The following is a 7,437-nucleotide window of genomic DNA, read 5'->3' as shown; positions in this document are numbered from 1 at the left end:
CGGTCATATTCTTAAACCTGACATCGAGAAAAGGCTGGCAAGAGAAGAGGAACCGAGAAAGAGATGGAAAGATGTGGAAGAGTTTGTGATGGAAGGGCGGCGTGGACAGGCGAGAGTAAGGGAAGTGGAGCCTAGTAATGGTGAGAGGAGCTTGGAGTTCCCTGGTTGAACCCTGGGATTAGGTGCCTGACAACAAATAGACGAGTTTTTGGAACACGATAACGGTGCGGTCTGTCTGGTTTCATTTACGCAGGTATAGGTGAATAGTATGCCCATTAACCCAGCAATCAAACGACGAGTGCTTCTTGTAAGTCTTTCTACAAATTGACTTTTATTTTGCAATGGGGAGCACTTTCTTTGTAAAGGAGTCTGACTGCGATTCTTCCTGTCCCCATCACCGTATAACGATTCCCAAGGTAAAAACGGAAAACTTTGGACGCAACATAAAACATGTATGTCCACAGACTGAAGGGGATAATATAGTACCACATATTTCCCTGTATGACGTACGCACTCACAAACACTGCCACTAGAAAAAAAAAAAAAAAAAAAATCCCCCCAACCACTTCTCACCCTACACTTCAAAGGCTTGTCACTCCTATACCCGTGCGTGTAACACTGGGCGGGGTTGGGTTACTTCTCCACAGACAGAAAGTGGTGTCCCTCGGCCCTATGGATTATCCGCCCCCTAGAACCAGAAAACAGCTTGAACGTGGTTAATAGAACTGCCCGTCCTTGTTAGATATGAGCAAACCGACCATTACAGTACATGCATAGCTGAAAGAATTATGCACACATAAATACTTGAATGCTGTGTTTATTGAGAAGTTACAGTACAAACGAACATCCTTAAGTGGGTATTATAATTCTTCCGTTCGGACAATGCACGATACGGTGAAATTAACATACATGTATATCTGGCTGCCTTCTATAACTTGACATGCAGACTAACCTTATCTTATTCTGACAAGTGCTCCACAAATGGATTTAGGTATTTCATAAATGCTGACAGGTAAATAGTGTTCCTCGTCAGGTGTTCCACAAATGCTGACAATCGAATCATGTATGCTGATTGGCGCTCCATAGATCCTGACAAATGTTCCATAAATGCTTACAGGTGTTCCATAAATTCTGACGGGTATTGAATTAATGTTGACAGAAGTTTCACAAACGTTGATAGATGCCCTACAAATGTTGACGGGTGTTCCATAACTGCTGACAAGTGTTCCACTATTGCCGGCAGGTGTTCCATAAATGCTGCCAAGTTCTGTAAATGCTGACAAGTTCTGTAAATGCTGACAAGTGATTCTTTAATGTTGACGGGTTTCATAAATACTGAGTTCCATAAATAAACCTATAAAGATAGGGCCAGTCCACATCTCCACTCTCTTAGCGTTCATAAGACGGAAATTAGCTTTAGTGTTAGCTGTGTAGTAGACGCACGAGCTATGGGTAGGAGTTAGCTTTGTCGTAAATAACACACAACAGGTAAGGTAAATAAACAAAAACGGAAACTAATAGATAAATACGGTCCTAATATTGGCGATAGAACGCGTGTGTGGACCTTTTACCGACGTATGTATCTGCATTTATTCTTACTACCGCCAGACGATTTTATTAAGCTCAGTGAAATCGTCTAGAGGTTAGAAACATAAACGAAGCTAATGCGTCCTCGTAGTGAAGGGCTGACTAATTTAATGCTACAATAAGGACCCAGTGAGACCCTGGGCTGGCCCCTTGGTTCACGGACACCAAGTTAGAGTTTAGACTTTATGCTTAGTGTACACAGAGGCCAAATTACAGTATTCTTGTGAGCTTAGAAGACTTTCCAGCACCTCTTCCTTCACGATTTATTTTGCATATTACAGATGATTAGTTTATTTTGTTATTTATGTCTATTGTTATCGACACGGATTCCATAAGTAACATACAATCATTCATTAGTCTGTTGTTATCCAAAGCTATTTTCATTTCCACAACGACTGTATATATATAAAGTAGAAGTGTACAGTAATGTATTTTGCATATTATAGTTTCATTTTCATTATATGTATTGCCTAAAATTACAAGGATATATTAATGTAAGAACCACAGGAATAACCTGGTAAGGAAGATGTGCTAAGAAGCCCTCTTAACCGACAAGAATACAGGTTCTAAATGTGTGTACAGAGGCCAAATGACTTTAGACCTTATGCACAGTGGGTATGGAGGCTAAAATAATGACCGTCATGTTGGGTCATTAAGGACTTGAATCAGGTGACGAATTTTTCCATATGATTCTCGCTATTTGGGCACGATTTTATTCAGCTTAGGAGAGACTGGCCGTAAAGAAGGGGTAAAAATTGTGTATGACCCCCATAGTAAGGTGAATGAAACTGTCAAAAAGAGCGATAATGAAATCTAAAATATGTCATCGAACTAAAGAGGCTAACCACTTCACCCCGGTGACGTATTATTTCATTTTGTTCAATTCAGGAGAAATCTTTAAAATGTTCGGAGTAAGATACAACATTCATAAACTCCTTCAGCACGAGAGACGTTTCCTAAGCTGAATAAAGCAGAACGTAAGAAGGAATGCTAAGATAACACCGGAAGATTTTACGTGATCGGCGTGAAGGGGTGATGGTCTGCAACTGGGAAGGGGATGGGCAAGTGAACCCGTATATTCGTCGGCTACATAAACACTTATTACACCTCTTTCTTCCCAGTTTATTCCTCTATCTGAGACTTTAATACGCTCTGATGTGTCGTTTATGCAGTCTATGTCTATATTTGAAAAATATATAGTTTGTTGTGTCACTTGTGCAATATGTATCCGTATTAAAAAGGTATAAATAACTGTGTCGTTTATGAAATCTATGTCTATATCAAAATGATGAATTACATATAAGAGTATAAACTGTAATGTGCAGAATTAATAATCAAGAAAGAGGTGTGAGTAAAACCTCCAAGCCGACGAGAATGCGGTCCTTGGAGGCGCTATGGTCCCTGCCCTGTACCTCACATCTATCTAAGCCCACATTTGATACCAATAAACAAAGTACAATAACCACTCGTGTTTTACTTGGAACTTATGTAAGTCTTCACTGTTCTTGTTCATTAGTACCTACGTGTGTTTACTTACGTTCTTCACCCATTCTTGTTTTATAGCACAACGTTAGAGGAATGTTATGAGTGGAAAAGTGAAGTAATATGTGTACAAAAAAGCTGGTAGATGGATATGTGAACGTGTGAGAAAACAAGGCACAGAAACTGAAGAAGCAAAAGAACTGACGAGGAAGAGAATACATGAACGAAGTATGGAGATGTTCATGTCAAGGTCTGCACCCAGTTTATATCGTGGCAGTTGGGGACGCCATTTCCATCCCACAGACGTAATGAAGCCTAGTCTTGTGTGGATCATTTGTCTGTGAGGAGACGCCGAGAATTTCAATGGCTTAGTGAATGAATGGGTGTGTAGTTTATTTCATAGGCACTCTGCTGATAGATCTCATATTTCTGTGTGTCCCTGTTTCTACTTCTACATCCTACCCCCCTCACTGTTTATACTTTCTTCACTTTATCTTGGCCTAAAACTCCCCTTACTCCATGTTTGATGCTAAGGTATAACAGGAGATTATCACTAGAATGTGAAGTTGGTCATGAAGATGCAAAAGACGCACAGTACGCTTATCGTATTGTTTTATTTTGCCAGCGAGCGACGAAAATCTAGTTGCAAAGGAAGGAAAAATATCCGCGAAGTTAAAGCGGACGAAGTACATTAGAAATTAAAGTAGACGATGGTAATAATAATGTGTAAATTACGTGATGTCAGTGGGATGAAAAGATGGGAAATCATATGCTGGAACGGAGACTGCTGGAAATGAAGGACTGCATTCAAATATACAGCAGATGAGATAGGTGGAAGAGTATGGAACTATAAACTCTCTCATGGTACCGCCTTTCTAGTACTTTATTTCAGCAGAAGAGAAAATAATGAAATAACCAAAGCGATAAATAATGCAGGTCTATTGAACCTTTCAGTCAGATGACGCTTTTTTTTTTTTCTATTTTCACCACCACTAGACGAATTTCCTCCATCTGAAGGAAGGCGTCCCGTAGTGAAGAGGTTACTGTAGCTCTATCTAACCGCTCTAGTTCAACCATTCGCAAACAGATTAAACTCGTCCAGTGATAGCCAACATGAAATAAAAGGTATGTGAAGGTAATGAACAGAGTTACTCCAGTTCTCTCAAGGGAATATGTCACGTTCCCACGGTCTCTCCTCACCCATTCCCTCCCCCAGTACTCCCCCAGCCTTCCCCACCCTTGACCACCTGTCTTCTCTCCCCCACACACCCATCCCCCCCGAATCAACAACAAAACCCCCTTTCCTCTATACTCTTTGCCCCCTACCTAGCCCACTACCACTTGACATTCTTCCCCCCACCCACACACACATACACTCCTCCACTGAACCAACACCCTCTCCCATCCATTAAACCCTTCAATCCGAGTACGTTCTATCAATTTTATTCGTGCTATCTCCTAATTAGTTTATTCATGTTGGAGGAAGGGTTAGATACAGATTTCATTGTTTTTCTCACTGCCATGGGGCTTTCTTGAACTGAATATAATCGCCTGGCAGCAATACGAATATGCCACAGAAAGATATCATCTTATTAAGGTAGTTAATTCTCCTCGTGCAGTCGACAGCACGCACGCACGCACGCGTGCGCGCACACACATACACACGCACACAGACACAAGTGCCCTTTACGTTCCCAATACGAGAATTGCCACCAAGATCAAGATTGTTGACTCAAGGTCAGGTCTGCTTCTGTAAACACAAAACGCTACAAATGCAAAATACTGGAACCCAATGAAACACACACCTTGACCCCTTTAGCACGACGACGTCTTTAATAAATCCTTCCTTTATCGCCAAGAGATTTTATGCAGCTAAACAATGACCTCTCTTAGTAATGGGATAAAAAAAAAAATAAGATCTTTGTTTAACTCTTCCAGTGTGCTTCCATCTTTATATTATATTCTTGGTGTCGCTTGTGACTTGAGTAATAACTATGTCCACAAACTCCCTTTTGTGCGCTGATGAGGTCCCTATCTTTGCTCTTGCTACTGCAAACGATTTTATTAACCTTCTGGGAGGGCCACGATGAAAGTGTCCCTCCTAAAAGCTTACAAATAATGACTGACGGAAGCAAAAATAAAATTATCCGGTGTTAGCAAGAAATTTGTATAAAAGACACCACTGGTGCTGAAGGAGTTAAGAAATATCTGAACATCAGTATTCTTACAAGGAACAAATTTTCCACCGAAGAACCCGATGACATTTTCATATCATAGTGATGGCCCCAGAAGATTTTATTAAGTTTAGAGAGACCATTTGGTAGTGAATGGTCTTGAAACAGTTCCCATTCACCTCTTCACAACCTAATCTCTCTCCGTAAGCTGAATAAAGAAGCTTGAAGGTGGGAGAGTAAAATTCATAAACTATCATTGGCGTGAAGGGGTTACGGCAAACTTCAGCCGCCACTGATGCTATTTCTTTCGCCACCTTAAGACGATTTTTTTCAGCCAAATCGAACAAAACACTCCATCAGCTTAATAAAATGGTCAGGATTTAACCTGAATAAACAACCAAATAAGTCCATGACAGCAATAGGGTTACCTTACTTCGAGCTTTCCCAGGCTGTCACATTTCTGTGGACACCAGCAAAGAATATGCTGCCATTCATTCACACACCATCAAGATCAGTTCCAGTGCCGCCTTAATGGACAGGTCCTGTGCATTTCCTACTTCAAGCCAACGCTAATGTGACTTGACAAAGTTCATGCCAGTATAATCAGGAGGCAAACATTTGATATTTCTTTGCTAGACATTTTCGGCCCTGTTTGATTTCCTCTCAAACAAATAATGCAGATTTATTAATGTGCTCCTGCTGCTTGCCATGCACGCCACTAATCATTAAGACCCTAATACCACTGGACACGGCACCACCCTCACTACAACACGCCTGAATATTTTCTACACTTAGCATCCATGCCTGGCTGTGATCAGAAGTACTGGAGAGTTGTGTGAGGCCCAAAGCAGTATTTTCACTGCATCAGTAGGCTGACCGGCACATCCCTCTTAATGACACCCGCATCTCGGTGAAAATTTATGAGTCAAATTCTTATTGACTTTCAACCGACCTGCAGCTGATAAAATCAGTAAGTACTCACGTGATGCCTAAAAGTCACAAGGGTCGAAAGCCATTAAACAAAATATTCGGTGAGGGGCATGAATGAAACAGCTTGTGGTATGTTTTTAAATCGAAAAACTAGAAAAAAAGTCATGGAAAAGCCAACATACCCCTGAAATTCTATATTTCTTTTGTAAGATCTGCTTAACTTTCACTTACTCGTCTTGATATCCTGGGTTTGCTCAAACGAGTTATCAGGCGAAATCAAGATGATGTCAAGTCAAAGTTAAGAGGCTCGATATGATTCTTGCAAAAATACACATTATTTTTGTCTGACGTTAACCCTTGCAATGAGAGAGTTCTCCCTTCAATACTGTATTGTTGAACAGTATTAATCTAATCTAAATAATATTATCATACTGAAGGGGTCTTTCTGGTATGCTGTTGTGGAAATTGTTTTAATATTACGAAAATATAAACACACAGCCATACAACTGTGCAACACTGTAAGAAGTCTGAAGGGAGTGGCTAAGAAGCCTCGACTTTTACAACAATATGGCCATGTGGAAAGGATGGAGAGCTAGAGACTAACGAGGAGAATGTATGCGAGTGAGGTGGAGGGGGGGGAGAGGGAAGGGGAGGCCGAGGATGAGATGGAGGGATGGAGTGGATAGGTATATGAGAGAGGGGGCGTGAGTTTGGAGCAAGGCAGTGATGTGGCATTGAACAGGGCGACATGGAGGCGATTTGTTTGTGGCCACCCCTAACGGGATTGAGGCATCTGGCAATAGATAGATAGATAGATATAACTACCATCACTACGATTGCTTTTTTTATTTTTTTAATGAAGCCACCAAAATTATATTCCGCTATCGAAGGACATCAAGAAGTGAGGGAGTTAACATGAAACTCTTCAAAACAGCCATTAGAGGACTTGAATTTCATTAATAAAAGTACAAAGTTCTATGGGTACAGGATATCGTTAAAATGATTTAGCGGAGTTCCCAAGTGACAAGAAGAAAAGTTGGCAGTATCATCCGCCACACAGAAAAATATGTGTACTGTATTAACCCATCTCTACATTAGTCGCCTCTTCGTGCTGCCAACTGGACCGGTTACGACTGACTGTGACCGCCCTATTGCCTATACGAAAATGCGACTTCTTAACCATACAGATCAACAAATAAATAAATAAATATTTTGTCAAATATATTAAAAACTGTACGCATAATTTAAAAACCATAACACTCGT

The sequence above is a fragment of the Coenobita brevimanus genome, chromosome 50 (genome assembly GCF_032717465.1).
Source record: "Coenobita brevimanus isolate Jiangsu-jjx chromosome 50, ASM3271746v2, whole genome shotgun sequence".
Classification (NCBI taxonomy): domain Eukaryota; kingdom Metazoa; phylum Arthropoda; class Malacostraca; order Decapoda; family Coenobitidae; genus Coenobita; species Coenobita brevimanus.
The sequence above is the reverse complement of the archived record's forward strand: the minus strand, read 5'-3'. Positions refer to the sequence as shown.